Source organism: Canis lupus, chromosome 3, assembly GCF_003254725.2.
Source record: "Canis lupus dingo isolate Sandy chromosome 3, ASM325472v2, whole genome shotgun sequence".
Lineage (NCBI taxonomy): Eukaryota > Metazoa > Chordata > Mammalia > Carnivora > Canidae > Canis > Canis lupus.
Genome location: NC_064245.1, coordinates 18,613,709 through 18,632,291, shown reverse-complemented (window position 1 = coordinate 18,632,291; position 18,583 = coordinate 18,613,709). Strand labels below are relative to the sequence as shown.

Below are 18,583 nucleotides of genomic sequence, written 5' to 3'. Positions count from 1 at the left end.
TTCTCTAATGTCTGGTTATGTTCAATACTTTTTCACATAGTTATTTTTAATCCATTTATCACTTCAATGAAATGTCTCTTCATTCTTTTATCTATTTTCTGGTCGAACTGCTTTGGGGTTTGTTTGGTGGGGTTTTTTGTTGTTGTTTGGGTTTTTGGGGGGTTTTTTGGTTTTTAGTGGGTTTTTTCACTATTCAGATTTGAAAGTTCTTTACATATTTCAGATATGAATGTCAGACATATGTTTTGCAAACACTTTCCTCTTAACAGAGACTTTCACAGAACAAAAGTTTTAAAATTTGATGAAGTCCAATTTATTATGCTTTTCTTTTATGGATAGTACTAGTAGTGTGATACCTAGGAACTCTTAACCAAGCCCTAGGTCTTGAAATTTATCTTCTATTTTATCATCTAAAAGTATTATAGTTTTTATCTTCATTTAATTCTATGATCCATTTTGACTTAATTTTTGTACAAGTAAGGTTTAGGTCACAGTTCATATTTTTACCTATGGATAGCCAATTGGTCTATGGATAGCATCATTTGTTGAAAAGACTATCCTTCCTCTATTAAGCATCTTTTGCACCTTTGTCAAAGATCACTTAGCCTTAGAATTTTTGTGGAGCTATTTTGTAGCTTTCTATTCTGTTGTATTGGTCCAGAAGCTTATCCCTCCACCTATAACATATAGTCTTGAATATTATAGCTATATATTAATTTTTGACATTGGGTAAAATAATTCCTCCCACTTTATTCTTTTTCAAAACTGTTTTACCTATAATATACCTTTTCTTTTTCATATAAATTTTAGAAATAAGTAGAAAAGTTGTCTTAAAATTTTCTGCTAAACTGGTACTTAGATGAGAAAGAGCAAGAATTTGTTATGTGTATGTTTTTGCTTTGTTTTTGTTTCTACACCCATTGGTCTGGATTACTGACTTCTATAGTCTTCAGTCTGAAGACTACTAGCAAAAAGAAAATCCAGGAAACTCCCCGTGCTGTCCCTCAGGTCCCAAGTTCCCTAGTTAGTCTGTCTTCTCTCCAATGTTCACAGTCTATGTCTGTTTTATACATAATGTCCAGGGATTTTTAGCTCTACTTAATGAGGGGAATATGGAAAAGAACATCTAGTACATACCTTTGGAAAAATAAGTCCTTCCAATCATAAACACTTTCTGTCTCAATTAAATTACTTAATTTTTCATTTTCCCAGTTAAGACCTCTACTTTAGGAAAGGAAGAGTAGTTGACTTCTTTTTTTTCTTTCCATCCTTCCTTACCTCCCTCCCTACTTTCTTTGCCTTTGCCTGTCTGCCTTCCTTTCCTTCCCCATCTTGGAATTTCTATACTGCCACCAACTTGGTAACCACAGCTTCTAGCCCCTCTGTGGTTGAAGGATTTAAAAGAAAGAAAGGTAAAAAGGCATCATACTCTTTAGAACAGGTGTCTATTTCAAGTTGACTCTTTTTCTTATGGATACTTTCACAGCTTCTCAAGAATCTCTCCACCCAAGTCCCCCTGAATGCCAGTCTCTTGTCATAGGAAGTACCTCCTTTTTTGGCCAGGTGCTACTGATCACACTGCAACTGCAGATTCCAGGTAGTACTCTCCATTGCCACTTGCTTCCATGGCTCTCCTTAGGCAAGATTTCTATTTAAAAGTTTCCAACCACCACCACCAAAAAAAGTCCCCAGGAAACATTTCTACTGAGAGTTCCACATCTATTTCTTAAAATCTAAGTTCTTTTGGCTATGATGGATGGAAGAGAAGTACTGCGTCAAGATCCCTAGACATGGCATCTATGTAGCTGCCAAAGGCTTTTAATTTTTTTCCCAAATGGAAGTAAGGCTAGTCTACTGTGTCCCTTTAATTAGGAAACACTTGGGGGATCCCTGGGTGGCTCAGCAGTTTAGCACCTGCCTTTGGCCCAGGGCGCGATCCAGGTGTCCCGGGATCAAGTCCCGTGTCAGGCTCCTTGCAGGGAGCCTGCTTCTCCCTCTGTGTCACTGCCTCTCCCTCTCTCTCTCTCTCTATCTCTCTATCATAAATAAATAAATCTTAAAAAAAAATTAGGAAACACTTATAAAGCACTTTCCCCACCCTTCCTGGCAGGATTTAGAGGAAAAAGAGAGAAGGAATCACACCTCAGCCTTTTCCAAAGAAATGCCATTTACTTGGGTGCCCGGGTGGCTCAGTCAGTTAAGCATCTTTCTTCAGCTCAGGTCATGATCTCAGGGTCCTAGGATCAAACCCCACATCAGTCTCTCTGCTCAGTGGGGAGCCTGCTTCTCCCTCTCTCTCTCTGCCTGCCACTCTGCCTATTTGTGCTCTCTCTCTGTGTCAAATAAATAAATAAAATCTTAAAAAAAAGAAAGAAAGAAACCCCATTCACCAAATCATCTTGAATTTTTAGCTCTCCACCTTTTTAAATGCTCAAAATAAACAAAAGGCTCACGAATCCTAAACCAGTTCTCTATCACTCCCATTGAAAATACGCATAATCATGTGATACCTCTCCCTGGCTTATGATATTATCATACCTGGTATGTGAGTCAACTTTTACCATTTAACACCTTGTTACACAGTTACAATAAGGGCAAATTCAGTAGGCATTTCATAAATATTTGTTGAATGAATGTGATATTATTGCATTTATTTACCACTTCCCTCAATTGATTAAAACAAAATGATGAGCTCCTAGAAAGAAACTGAATTTCTTCTCAATCTTAACTAAGATATCTATACATAAACTACACATAGTAGGCACTCAAATTGTAAATTGCTGAATTAGTTACACAGAAATACTACTGTTTAACCAAAGGTCAAGTAGCATATAATGAATTAGATGGCATGCAGTAATCATGTGTTATTGAATTTGGTGATGATTTACTTATTATCTGCAATGGGTTTCTGAAAAATATTTCTCTTTCCATTAAGGATTTCATTTTCAGCATTTGCTTGTCAGTTAAATCCTCACATCACTAATGTAACTTCTCATCACAGGCAAAATTGAATATTCATGCCTAGCTCAAATCACTGTTACTCTGGCCTGTTGCTTTTTTTTTCCCCCAGATAGTTAACCCATCATTTGTATGGAAAATTTATTACAGTTTTCCACTTATAGACTCTCTTTCATTCTGTTCTGTTATATAAACTGTAAATTTGCTAAGAAATTGTATTGGATTGTTATGGAGGGTGGGGGGTCATAAAAAATAGACACACAAGTAATAATCTTATATTTGTTCCACCTATTGAGATATTTACTATTCTTCTTACTTTTGCTGAATATTCCTACATGTAACAGAATTCTTCTACCACTGAAGTGTTCTTCTAAAGTTATATATTCATAATAATGAAGAAGCTTATTAAAGATCAAGGCAAATTAACCAGTGTAAGTACTTTCTATGCATATGGACAGGATGAACTGCTATGATGTCATATCACAGAAAAAGTGTACTGTTCTTTCTACCTGATAAATAGACTTGCAATTTAACTTTTTATTAGATTATCTGGTAGTAGACCAATAAATGTACTCTAGCATCTTTTGTAGATGTAATGAATTCTTTGTAATAAGAGATTTCATGACAGCCATTAATAAACTTCACTAAGAGTAAAGAGAGATGGCTGAGGTTGGTTTGAGAATTATTGGATCTGCAGATTAGTGAAATGAATGAGTCAAGTTCTACTGTATCAAAAATATTATCCATAATAATTTGTATGCTAAACAGTGTATAATGATTCTGGCCAGCAGCACAAGAAGCCACCATTAATTCATACTGATAACCCAGGGCTGGCATGTTCCTTTACTAGGCAACTTATGAAAATAAGTCCAAATTATTGTTGATGTTTAATATTAATTAGGCTCTCTCTTGCCCTGTGGCTTTCCCAAATAACTCTCTGATAGTAAGTAAACCATTAAATGGCTAAGCATGACCTGAAACAATATGTGTGCCATCAAGAGAGTAATGCAAAAGGAGAATTGGATTAACGGAGTCTCATAAACAGCATATTCCACAGAAATATGCTTACTTTCTAGGAGCTTACATTCTGAAACCTGACATTCATCATTGATATGACACACATTTTAGCATAAACACTCCCTAAATGAATATTAGTTGCATATTAACAATGTAACCCCCTTGTAATGCTCTCATAGAAAGCCAGAACTGTACAATTCATTATCAAAAGAATATCTTATTATTAACTAAGCAATAACAAGCACAAAATCCCTAAGTATATTCAGGCTTCAGTTATCTACTATAATCCACACAGCATCCATTCTAGATGTTTCCACATTATAATTATATTCAGCTCATTCTAACCACACTCTTTCATAAAGAGGTACAATCACCTTGCATCCTCTCTGTTTTCTTATATCCCCAGAATCTCTTCCCTCTCTCCTTCATGACAGTTCCTATAGTTCCTTAAAATCCATTTGCTTCTCACCAACAACCCCCCTACACCTCAGCGTACCCTCATATCTCCTATTCAACTTTGGACTAGTTGCCAATGTTTTATTCAGTTTAAGAAACTTTTGTTTATCTGTTTGTTCTTTAGGATTAGGTGTTTTTGTTTTCTTTTCCTTTGAAGGAGATGAAGGAGGCTTCTTTCAATGACTATGACTTAGAATCAAGCAACCACAAGATAATCAGAATTTTTAAATGCCAAGGGTTATCTAATCTCAGAATATACAAATCCTCTGAGTTATTATGCAAAAAGTCTTTGTCTCTTCTTTTCCCTTGTGGTACTTTTACAAAAGGCCTCTCACTGTTACCTTAGCTCAGTTAGAACCTGGCCTGCCTTAGAAGGCAGATGGCTATGTGCAAGGAACCAGTATGGTGGTAGTGAGGGGGAGCAGAGGTTGGTGGCAGGGAAAATAAACTCTATCCTGCCATAATACAGATTAATAAAAATGTTGTCCTTGACCTTAAAAAAATGTATTTGTTAAGGTTGATTCACCAAAAATGAGATAAACCAACAAATAGAATCCTAGAATCTTATGGTTATAAGGGGCTTGAGAGACCATCTTGTCTATGCTTGACCATCTAAAAATACCCTTCAACTGTCTTTCAGACAAGGAAATTAATTCCTTGGGTGAAGGTCAATAATTTGAGAGAATGATCATCATTAAAGGATTGTATTTTCCATGCATACAATCAGGCAACGTGTTGTATGAAGAGTTGAAATAGCATGGCTCTGGGACCTAGAATATTACCAAAAAGTTAATAAAGTAGGTAGCAAAGAGCAAGGGGCTAAATAACATGCTTGGACCTGGTCAAGGTTAAAAGCAGAAATTACCATCCATAGAAAAATGACTAAATGTAAACTCCAAATTACACTGACAAACCAAAGCAGTCTCTGGAAATTTAACAATCTTAGCTGTAAAGTGATGGGTTAACAATCTACACTTTCAGGGGGGAAAAAAATGTAAGAGGCCAAAATAACAGTGATTTGAGCTAGGCATGAATATTCAATTTTGCCTATGATGAGAAGTTACATTAATGATGTGAGGATTTAACTGACAAGTAAATGCTGAAAATGAAATCCTTAATGGAAAGAGAAATATTTTTCAGAAACCCATTGCAGATAATAAGTAAATTATTACCAACTTCAATAAAATATGATGATGAACACGTAAACCTTTAATGTCTAACATTAGGCATTACTGAACAATAGAGGTTTCAGAAAGATGAGCACCTTTTCATGTTGCTCCTTTTATTTTTAAAGTATCCACCTCTCCTTGAGATTTCTTTTAGCTACTAATAAAAGAAAAGCTGTTAGAGGGTTTTAAAGGTATTCTTTACTTCTTAAAGAATAAGGGAAATTGGAAGGTTCCCTTTTTTCTTACTAATAAATGTGATTTTTAAGAGAAGTAGGTGATTGTGTTTTCTTGGACATGTCAATAAACACATATTTATAATTTGTAGTTTAAATTTTTACCAATAGACTTCCACTAAATTAGGCTTAAAACAGAATTTATTTTATCATATTTTAAATCTAAAGTGTCAGTGTTCTCCAGTCAGTGTTACTTTGTTATTCTCAGGGGCAAAGAAGAAAAACCAACCTTTCAGAAGGTTCTTGTTAACAGTGTTACTTCACAAAGCAAAATGTATTCAGAATTCACAGTGGCTTGGCCCTTCTGGAGGAAATCCCCAAGCAGAGGACAATTTGTCAGTCAACTAACTGTGCAAGTTTGAACAGACACTGATTCCTTTCTCATCCCGGTTTACTATCTCAGCCTCTTACCGGATTAGAAAATCATCAGGATGAAACCCACCAGGATGAAAAGAAAATCAAAGACCCGTTCTGAAGGAGACTAGAAAAGGAAATCTGTAACTGCAGTAAGGTGCTAATTTCCAGTATCTACAGTGACTGAACTAGAAAGAAAGAAAGTAAGTCGGCCCAAGGTGGTGGGTACTTGGTTGGGAACCCTAAGAGTCAAAATTCCCAAGAGCTTTTTGGCTACAACAGCCTTCGAAGTTCTGCAGATGTCCAATCAGAATGGACTAATCTCTCCTCCACATAGTGATCTGAGGTAACGGTTACCTCAGTAGAAGCCAGGGTAATTTACCACTGAATGCTTGGAAGTATCTTCCTGATGCTTTCTGCTGGGAATAAAAATTAGGGAAAAGGGGGAACAAAAATTATTTGGAAAATAATTTCTTATCTTCTCTTGATCCCGGATTGAATTAACACGATTCTAATAGTATTAAGATGGGAATGACCTCCAAAAATAAATTGTTTCCATACTGAACATGATCTTACTTAGCATAATACTGGTTCTGAGTAGTCCTGAGTAAAGAACTCTATATATTCTCAGTGAGTACTTTTCATTGTATACAAGTATTCCTCTGGACTTGTATTACAAGTATTTCCAGTTGGGAAATACTGCCCTGAGCTGTAAAAAATTAAGTGAATCTTCCTTTAAGCAATATTAGCCCTGGTATTTGCCCACTAGATTTCTGTCTGCTTAGATCCTTTATCTTTCTAGTATACCTTAATGATTCAAGTTGAATTTAAAAAGAAAAAGTAGCCCTTCTATCAAAAATCAACTAGGATAGCTGAATAAAATTATAAAGAGGCTTATAGTCTGTTTTTTAAAAACATGAAACCTGAACTGAAATGACAAATGGCCACGAAAAGGGTAATGTGGCCAAATCACACAGGACATAAGACCAGGACTAGCATATGCCCCAGCCTATAACCCATTTTATTAATTCAGCACAGTGGCCCAAACCACAGACCTACTTTTTCTCTCCATGATTGTCCAAATCTGCGTCTAATTCATCCACTCTACTATTCAGCACTCTCAGAACTCCTGATTTATCAGTCTATTCCCTCTTCCTTTTCCTATCTCTCTTTCTTGATTAGATGCCCTGGTTGTGAATTGTTTCTCCCCTTCACGCTTCAGCTACTATGACCACTACCCTACTCTTGGATACAAATCTTATCCCTGATTTCCAGATCCACATACTACCCTGGATCCATCAGTTCTCTGGATCCGTCTGAAGGAATCAAACAAAACCCAGATCTTCAAACTACTAATCCACACATCATTCTTTTTTTTTTTTTTTAAGATTTTATTAATTCATTTGACAGAGAGAAGGCACAAGTAGGGGGAGCTGCAGGCAGAGGGAGAGGGAGAAGCAGACTCCCTGCTCAGAAGGGAGCTCAATCCCAGGACCCTGGGATTATAACCTGAGCCAAAGCAGTCGTTTAACCAACTGAGCCACCCAGGTGACCCACACACATCATTCCTCATGTTAGATTCACACTCACTATCTCTTCAGTAAATGCTCTCATTTATCTTATTCAAAAGGATAGTCAAGATGGCAGGTTTCCAGTTGGAGCAGGGGAAGAGGGAAGTATGCAAACAGTTTAACATAGCAAAAAATATTATTTCCCTATATTTGATCTTTGAACTAACCAAATACAGTATTAAGCTTTTATTTTAGTTTTTAATTGAAAACTGTATATTTAGCAACCGATTTATCACAACTTGAGTTTATACTGGCCAGGATGATCACATAGAGTTATCCAGCATAAGCAATAAAATTTCTTGTGTAATGGAAATCTGAGTTTTCCAGATAGGCATTGTATGAGAGGAAAGAAACTTTTCCTCTTCCCTCTAGTGTTAGTGCCAGGGTCTGTGAATTAAATTGAGAAAAGATAGAGTAAGAAGAGAAAAAAGAATTTATTTACATGTATAATGAGCATGCACATAGGTGAATTCAGTGATGAGTAATTCAAAGGAGTGGTTAAAATTGGGGGCTTCTATACCATCTTAACAAAGGGCAATAAATTATGGAGAAATGACAAGACAAAGAAAAAGGATTTGGGCTTCTAGGGATGGTAAATTGTAGGAAGGTAAACATGTGAGGGGAAACTAATGGAAGGTAAGAGTTATGTGAGTAAGGTTTGTTTATAAGGACTCATCTCAGTGCTAACTTTCTGCCTCCTATGATAAGAGTTGTTCTCCTTCTGGTACAAGATGGAGGAGGGAAGCCTATCTTCACAAAGGGAAATGCATGCCCTGCTTTTAGATAGAAAGAGGAAAGGGAGAGAGTTCCTCCTGCATTGGCTGTTTCTTAATTGTCTTCAGCTCAAAATAATTCTTATGCCAAAGTGGCATATTTCAAGGTGACATATTCTGATTCCCTTCAGCATAAAATGGAATGAAAAGAAAGTTATATGCATTTGGAACTGTAAGGATAAAACACAACCAGGCTTCAACCTAGAAAAAAAATTATTTTAAAGTGATGGCTTTTTATTTCACTTTGTGTGAACTGATACTTGATTCATATCCTATGAACCATATTTGATTCTACAGAAAATAGGAAGACTTGAAACTATAAATCAAGAGATTAAAAATATGAATAATCCCTAAATTCTCTATCTGTATAGCATATCTAGACAACTTACCATATTTATCTTCCTTACTAGGGAGTTACACAAATGTATATATGACTGTTTGGGTCCTGAAAACTTCAAGTAAAAATATTTATGCTCTGTAAGTAAATGCCCCACTGCTGGCAAGATGGTCTTCTCATTTATTATAGCTGCTAATATACCTGAAAAATGGATAAGCAGCTTTTTCCTAATTATGAAAAGTAAGAATCCCTAATGAAAGAATGAAAAAAGGATGTTTCTCAGAGCAAGTATTAGAGGAGAACTTATGTAATTTTTCACTTAATACCAGTAGAAGGCCAGGACTCTGCTTATTCTGGTGATGAGTATAAGGAAGAAGTGAGGAGCAACAAAACTCAAGGATAAGCTTACAGAATTCCAGACCAATTATAACAGCCTCCAGCCTTCCCTCCTCCTCTCCACTCTTCTTCTCTCTCTCTCTCTCTCTCTCTCTCTCCTCCTTTCCCAATCCTTGTAATCAGTCTTTAGTCTTTTTTTTTTTCTTACCCAGAGAACTAAGATTTGGGGTAACATGAATATTTTTTAATTTTAGTCTCACGAGTTTTTATGTATATGATGCTTCCTGCCAAATAGCTGAGCCATTAGAATTATAGATCTAGCCTGAAACATTGTGTGTTGTCCTTTAGTTGACCGTCTGCGCCAATGAAAGGCACTGTTGTCAAGGCATGCCCCTTTGCCCTTGTGGTTACCATTTTACTCCAAAGGATTTCCAAGGGTGAGCTATTATATTGCTTCAGCTACTGTATTCACCCTACTGAGTCACATTTTGGCCAAAAGCCTAATAGAAGGCAGAGTCAATACTGAATTCAGATGAATTTATTCTTCAATATTTTTTAAAAGACACTTTTATAACAAGGCCCTACTGGCAATTAACGGCAATATAATTGACAGTTATAAAATCAAAATAACATAGACACATGTGTCACTTAATTTAAGTAACACTTTAAAAGAAAAAAACATTCTTATGTAAAATGAATTCCTTTTAACCTGTCATTGATTTTAATCTAAATTCAGATACACATTCTGCTGGCAAAAATTTGCCCTCTGTATGTGGTAGTAGTTATAACTAAGAATATGGTTACTTACGCAAAACCAAATATTTAAAACAAAAGTAATATTGTTCTGATAAAACATTAACCAAACCTTCAAAATTATGATATAACAAACAAAAATAAATAATAAGACTCTACTATAATACCCTGAGAAACTCTGGAAGTACATCTCATTATGCCTCATTTGATACTGCTTCTCTCGAGAAAGCAAATGTTAAATCTAAAATATCCCACTTTCCCCAGGCTTCAAAATACTCCCATGCTTTAGACAATCATCTTAATTTTTATTTGTACTTTAAACACAATTTGAAGAAATTGATCTCTAAGCACTTAGGTTTAATAATCCTGAGTCATTTGGCTGTTAACTTGTTGTGTTACCCTGGACAGTTTACTTTAAATCTCTGGATTTTAGTTCCATTTACAGAATTAGGAGTAATAGGAAGTACATACTTCACTGGTTTTTCACTTTAAGGTTCCTTAGAGATGCTTGAGAGACAGCAGGAGAAAAGCTCAATTTTGTCTCTATCATGTACTCAGGTCCCACACAAGGACACCATGAAAAATGGATTGTTGGATATTTAACTGACTCCAAAGGAGCTATCTCAAATAAACATACGACCTAAGTAAAAATAGCATCCTAGCTATGTAAACATAGCTTCAAGACGAGACCTCAGCCATAACATACCTACAAACAAATTATTGCCCCCAAATCCTTCCATATAAAAATTCTTAAGCCACCACTGGACCCACTTACTATTTCATTTTAAAAGGTTTTTGGGAGAGCTTTTGCTATTTTTTTTTATTTATTTTTTTGAAAATGACTAGAGTATTCAAATAATAATGGGTTTTATAGTTAGTCCAGTTAGGACTCATATTTGCATTCTACTTTCTGTGAATCTTGGGCAGATTCTTTAATATCTTAGAGCTTCAGTTTCCTCATTTTAAAACCAAGAATAATAATATCCAACTCACAACGTTGCTGGAGCAATTAATAAAATACATATTAATTAATTAATAAAAACATATAATGGATGTTAAAAATTGGGTGGCTCTCACTGGGCTGTGAGAACTTCCCAGTTCTTCAAGCTAGCACTTCCAAGATTTCTGATAATCCCCGAGGCAATTATACACATTGTGTCCTTTGCTTCTGAGACTTTGGCTTCCTTAAATTTTACCTCTGCCTCATTACACAGGAAAATCTGTCTCCTCATTTCAGTTTTCTCTAGTGTTCATCAGTAAAAGCATGATCACATAAGGTGGTTCAAATATTTCTCTCTCTTCCTGACTTTCTCTCCCACATCTATCTCTACATTCCCATGCCTCCCTCCAGGAGTGGCCTGGAAGCTTTAATTTTTTCTCTCTCTATTATGAAAAAAACTTCTCTTACTATAAAACTTTGGCAATAGTTATTATTCATATCCGGATTCCAGTCCACACATTGTACAAGCATTATTTTCAACTGCTACCAAAAATATACTTGTAAACAACTTTAAGCATTGTGATTATCTCCCCAACACTTATTCTATCAATCTCTCATTATTTAATAGTTATGGTGGTTAAATTTAGTTAAATCTTGCTACTCAAAGTGTGGTCCATGGACCAGAAACTGGCAACTTCACCTGAAAACTCATTCAATACGCAAAATCTCAAGACCCACTCCAGACTAATGAGCTGGACCCACAGATAACCCCATCTCTCTTGCCACACAATCCTGAGAGTTCAAGCAACTCATGTCTAAGCCAATAAGTGTCATAAATTCCTGGTTTCAAGAATCAGTCTAGAATGTGGATAATGCTAACATTCTCCAATCGGAGTGATGCTCCGGATTCCTGCTTTGTGTTTATCAGCAGAGCCTTTATCTACCCTACCATATTATACCTTACACATGAAGAAGCATGGAAACCAAACTGTTCTGTGCCACCACCTTGTAATGATGAAGGAAGAAATAGGAGGACTAATCCAATGCAAAGACGGTCTCAGTAAGTCTGAATGGAGTGGAACCAGAGGTCTGATGAACTGTCCTCCAAATCTCACCCTACCTTTCAACACACAATCAAGCAAATTCATTTTCATTTCTAAAGCTGGGTGGGAAATCATGACCTAGAGCCAAATCTGGTTGGTACTGCTTCAAACTCAGAATGATTTCTGCATTTTAAAAAAGTATAGGAAGGAACTCTGAAACTAATAGTACACTATGTGTTAATTAATTGAATTTAAATAAAATAAATTTTTTAAAAAGAAGCGAATTATAAATACCAAATAAATGCTGAGAAAAAATTTAAAAATAAATAAAAAATAAAAAGGTATAGGAAAGTAGGAGGAGGAAGAGGAGGAAGAGGGAGAAGGAGGAAGAAGAAGAGGAGGAAGAAGAAGAGGAGGAAAAGGAAGGGAAAGAAACAAATATATGGCCCACAAAACCTAAAATATTTACTATCTGGCCCTATATAGTAAAAGTGTCCTGACCCCTAAGCCAATTGAAGCATCCAAACAGATGCTGTCTCTACCTCTTCATGCATACAAATGACCGGCACTTTGCAAACAATTAATATTAGTTCTCACCTACACCGTCCTGCTAAATTCTCCCTTCTCTAAGATTTTATGATATAACACATAAAATTAGCAAGTGAAATACACAATACTATGTTATATAAAATCATATTTCCTTACATCTGTAATGCTGTATATCCATCAGGAGATTGTTGTACTCTACAGTAGTTAAGGGGACTAGTTCTAGAACTAGAATGCCTGAGACCTAATCCTAATCATTCACTAGCTGTGAGATTGTGGGCAAGTTATTTAGCCTTTTTATGTCTCATTTTCCTTATCTAAGTTGGAAATAATATTAATAGCACCTACCTCATTAGGTTGACATGATGATTAAATGAGTTGTTATATATAAAGGACTCCAGATTGTGCCTAACACATGGCAAAACAAATCAACAAAGGTTATCTTTATCACATCTCTGCTTTATAATTTTCTAAAATGTTAAAATACCAATCAAGATTCATCCTAATGTTAGTAGAGAGATGTAATTGTTCAACAGATGCTCCACAACTGTGGGGAATAAAGAGCAGATTGTTCCCAACCCTACAAACTTTCTCTAGCTGATCACCGATATCCTCACCCATACTTTTAGTACATTGTTCTTGGGTAATGATGGTTTGGGGTTGGTAAAAGCATACTTTGTTGCCCATTGGTTCTCAAATTATGGGCATTGGGAAATGAAGAAAGAAGACTAAAAAGGTACCTGGAGAAATTGCTATTCTGCTTTCTCCTTTATTGGTTTAAATGCTAATCAGCCATTTCTAAAAACAAGAAATTTCCCCTAGAGCATTCCTTTTGACCTTTCTTAACTTCCTCTCCTTTCTTTCCCTCTGATTTTATTTTTAGATGGATATCAAACAGGAAATTCCAGTCCACTAGGAAATGGTGAATTTTCTAGCTAAAGAGCAGAGGGTGGAGCCCATTGGGAAATCAGTAATGGAGAACAGACCAGAGGTTTGGGCAGAGGAAGAATGGATAGATACTGGTAAACCAAGAGGCAATCTCTTTCTTTTTTCTCCTACTAGTGATGAAACCAGTAGCTTCCATCTATGCCTAAAGAACAAGTTAAAAAAAAAAAAAATAGACCAGTTGATTTAAAGCAAAATTCAAAAATCGAAAGACTGGCAAGACCTACAGAGCAGATGTAGCCACAGGACTGTTCTAATGCCCCAATACCGGATGGATGAGGGTGTGTACGGTACCAAGAGACATAACGATGATTTGCCACTTACTGCTAAGTGTTGCCAAATGTGCTTTAAGTACCTTATGTACTGGAAATACACTGCAAATTACTTTCTTTATGTTGTGAATAGGAAAAGGAGCTTTTTCTTTCTTTCCTGTTTATATTATCGATCACTGCATATTCAAATCCACCTCTTCTGCCTTGTAAGAAATTGATGTCTAGGGTGTACTTAATAATACTTTGTACTTTCAGGGTTTGAAACTGTAAGATTTCACACAGTATGACCTTTCTGAATGAGTTTATTAGCCTGAATGTAGTTTCAACTTCTTAAGCCAGTAAATACAAAATCTTAAACAACTGCTAAATTTTTCACAAATTATTTGGGATTCTCAAAGGTAGCACTATAGAGTTAGTTGATTCTGGATTAAAGAATCCACTGGAAACTTAAGTCCACAGATTGATATTACTAAAAGCCTCTAGCATTGGTTCCTGTAGTGTAAGAGATCTGGAAGTAGACTTCCCGGCTGGAAGAACAGCATCTTTGCTTAATGCTTGCACATAACAAGGAAAAGACTGTTATACACTTACATTACCAAACTGGTTAAGTTCACATAACAAATGTAGATCATAAAACTCCTTCTTATAAAAATAAGGATTCAGAAATGATTTAACACTATGAAAGCTTTCATAAAGTTTTAACCTATTAAAACTCATTAAAACTTAAGGTGCATTTTTAGTTGGCCCTCTATTTTTCTAGTCAAGTAATACTTGCTTATAGTAAAAAATGGAAACAGTACAAAAAGGTAAATATACCCAAATATTTGACTCCCTTGTACCATAGTCACCATCACAGAGGAAACTATTACTAATAGTTCATTGCATCCTTCTCAAAATTTCAATACAATATAGTAAGAGGTATCCTTCTTTAAACCCAAAGGGGAACATCTTCTGCACTTTTTTTTTTTTAACTTAACATTTTTGGATAAACTCTCATCCTACAATCTTTCAATCTAGTACTCAAATCCTAAAATCTGAATACCATAACACAAGCGCCAACTGTCATTTATGTTTCTCAGTGCACCTTCTACTTATCCAATATATGCTAAGTGAAAGAATGGTTGATCAGACATATATGAGAAACACTTGAAAAGGTAACACTTTAAAAAAAGTAAACAGCCTTCTTTCTTGCTGAGCTTTCCAGACTCCTGAATGCACTAGTTTTCATAGTGGCTCAAAAAGTTTAGGGCAGCCCGGGTGGCTCAGCGGTTTAGCGCTGCCTTCAGCTCAGGGCCTGATCCTGGAGACCTGGGATCGAGTCCCACGATGGGCTCCCTGCGTGGAGCCTGCTTCTCCCTCTGCCTGTCTCTCTCTCTCTCTCTCTCTCTCTCTCTCTCTGTGTCTTTCATGAATAAATAAATAAAATCTTAAAAAACAAAGTTTAGGGACGCCAGGGTGGCTTAGCAGCTTAGCGCCGCCTTCAGCCCAGGGCGTGATCCTGAGGACCTGGGATCGAGTCCCACATCAGGCTCCCTGCATGGAGCCTGCTTCTCTCTCTGCCTGTATCTCTGCCCCTCTCTCTGTGTGTGTCTCTCATGAATAAATAAATAAAATCTTAAAATAAATCAACTGGAGTAAAAAAAAAAACAAAACAAAGTTTATGCAGTACACTACATTTCACAAATTAATTTAAGCAAAGAGTTTCCTCCCAGAGGAGTACCTTTTGCAATTGGTATTCCAAAGAACACACTTTGGGAACGGCTTAACTACAATACCTAGTTTAATCATCCTAAAAATCCTGGCAGATGGGTTCTATTATGCCCGTTTTATAAAATAATGAAGCTGAGACACAGGAAATTTAAGTGACTTTCCTATGGTCACCAGCTGTTAAGTGACAGAATTGGCATCAATCCACCAACTCTAGAGTTTCCTTCCCATAGCACCCAGAGCTCATCATCCTTTTAACATCACTAGGCACTAGTAATATTCAGGAAATACACCTTGTCTTTAATCTACCTGAGAAGGCTGAGCTTAAACATATTTTGACAGTGTAGGTCTGGATACCGGAAGGGCCAAAATCACACTATATATAAAATGTGCAACAGGATTTTAGAGAAGAAATGACTGTGGACAGAGGAGCCCAGGAGAGGCTGGTCTGTCTGACCTAGAACACGTTAGTCACACCCCTCCACAGCCAGTTTCATCAGCTACAAATCTAACATAGTGCCCTTCTGGTAGCATTTCAAATCAGATAAATGAAAGCTTTCACACAAAGCCTGACTTCTTAGTCAATGTTGGTTCTTATTGCCATCTTCAAAATTTGTCTCCAATTTCCTTCCACCCCTAAACTTTATATTATTTGGAGAATGGATCATATTGTAGAAAATCGCATATTCTTACTGCATGATTCACATCAATTTCTAGCTTCCTGGAATTCAAAAATGCTAACTCTTTAAAAAATATATTTTTCTGAAATAAAAGTTCAAAAATGTTTGAAGATTTCCAAATCAAAAAGTATAGATATTTGCAAAATAAGTATCAAGCCCTGTAATTTTTGCTCACAGATTAGAAAATGGAAATGGCAAGCTGAAACCAGTCAGAAACAATTATGGCCTCAGATAATGAAGATGGGAGAAAGTTCTTGCTTGAGGTCAGCAAGTGGTGTGGAGGAAGAGCAAGGAAGACACAGACTTCTCCCATTTCCCACTGAATCAAAATGGAAAGTGGATGGGAGGAGTTTAGGAGATGTCTATCGGACAACTGAGCAGCAGAATAGAGGGTATCACTATTCCTCCATAAGGTATCAGAATTCTCTTGGCGTCATAGTTTTCTCTTCTAATCACATCCACAGCCCCAGGAATAACAAAATCCTGAGACATTTGGTTTCCAACCTTTGTTTTTAGTTGCTTCTTTAACCATTACCAAGCTGACCTATCTCTTGCTATTTCCTGAATTTCTGACAATGTCTCCTCTTCCTTGCCATAGTTATCTATGACCTCTTACTTTTGGCAGAGAAAAATGTCATTTCTTGGACTAGTTGGCCTTTTGTTCCAGTAAGATGCAATGTCTCCTAGTAAATTTCTATAGTAATATAATTTCTAGTAAATTTCTATAGTAATATAATTTAACATCAACTACATACTGCTTATTGCCTTGCTCAATGCTTATTTTATACAGGACTGATCTCCCACGCACTCTCACCCTTACTGGATCTAGATACCTTTAAGGAAGGAACCGAGTTGCAGCTCATACATTCTTCAACTATTGATTTAATTTTCTCACCCTGAGATTTTAGCGAAGTTTTCATAAGACATTTGAGAAAAGATTTTTAAATATTCATTATTTATTTTGGTAATTATACCTAACACCCCTATATACTAGCTTACACATTCTGTTGGCTTTAACTAGTATTCCAATCACTGCTGCGGCAACCAGTTCTCTGCAGGCTTCAACCACTTTCAAGCTAATGTAATCTGGCAGGACTTCACTCTGAACAATGGACATGGAAGCCAAAAAATAAAAAACTTTCTCCACTCTTTCCACCATTAGTTCTGAGATATATTTACATGGTTTCTCAGAAAGTGCCATGGGATTGAAAAACCAGTTGCCCATCAGCATGACCAACTTGATAACACATTGTTGTATTGTCTCTTCCTTCTTCCCACTTCAGTCCCCTGTCCTTAATCTCCAGCACTCTAAGAGTACATTCTCACATAGGCCTCTGTCTCAAGCTCCAATTTTGATGGCAAGTTGGTGTATTGATCAGAGTCCAGCAGGGAAACAGAAACCACCCCAGAAATTTGAACAGAGAAAATGTAATATAAAAAATTATTGGCTTCTACCAGAGGATTAACTACAAAGGGATAAGAGAATAGTAAAGAACATGATAAGAGCAGATAAAGGAAGCAGTCACTACTTCTAGGGCCAAGCGAGAGAATAAATCTGGAAGAGGGCTCTCCCCAAAGCTAAGAGTTGAACTCATTAGGGAGGTATGGCTGTGGCCTTTGAGTAGCTGAGGAGTTAGCTTGACCACCACTCGTCAGGGCTGGCCAGCAGCAGACTGCCTGGTGGAGCACCAGAGACAAAGAAAGCCATCCCCTGGAATGTCAGGAAGGCTCTCTGGGAAGCTGCCCCCCAAGGCTAGGTGAGATCCTTTAGGAAGCCATTACTGCTGTTGGTGAACTAGCCAGAAAGCCACCCTCTGGAGTATTGGTGAAACTCGCTGAGAAATGACCCCTGGCATCGGTAAAACTAACAGGAGACTGATCACTACTGGGAGCAAGAACAAACAAATACACTGAAAAGATGAAGAGAAACCCCTTTCTCCTGCAGTGACCTTCCAGTTCTTTCTACCAACAAAGCTAACATTATGCCAGCTAGCTAAGGAAAAATGTTTACAAGTTCTAGCTCCGGTAGCACAAAGCAAGGACAAAAAAGAGTGGATTGAGAACAGACAGGCAATAAGTAATAACTACCACACAAGGCAAAGACAGCTTTCTACCAATGGGCAAAACACGTTTTTTCTCCCTGGCCATTTACCAAAGTAGTTGGGACAAGGGAGCTCAGCCATGAGCAGAGTTTCAGGCCAGGTCCTACCCAAACCACATCCTACTCACTACTGTTCTTTCCCCTTTGATCCTTTCCCTGTTTCCCAGTTCACAACTGCACCTGGGTCTTCCTTCTTTCATGACTTATACCTTCCACTCAATCAGCTCCTCATACCCGTGATTGTGTGTGAGAAGTGTTCTTACAGCTCAGTTTTGACCACAAGATCCGACACAGGCCATGCCAGCTAATGAGCATCTCTGCCACCAGGGAGAGACAGTCAGCACCTACCTTTCTCTCACACTTCCATTCAGATATAGTTCTTACATGTAAGG

The 18,583-nt window shown here is 36.9% G+C and overlaps 1 long non-coding RNA gene across 2 annotated transcripts; it reads left to right on the top strand.

Moving 5' to 3' along the window:
* Nucleotides 1–11,825: 11,825 nt before the first annotated feature.
* LOC118354254 (uncharacterized) lies at nt 11,826–16,848 on the top strand. 2 transcript variants are annotated; one of them, XR_004814413.2, is made up of 3 exons: nt 11,826–11,957; nt 13,370–13,508; nt 16,268–16,848. It is a non-coding gene; the product is annotated as an uncharacterized LOC118354254 (long non-coding RNA). The 2 variants fall into 2 exon arrangements; XR_007409722.1 differs by lacking the exon at nt 16,268–16,848 and having other exon boundaries at nt 13,370–13,653.
* Nucleotides 16,849–18,583: the final 1,735 nt, after the last annotated feature.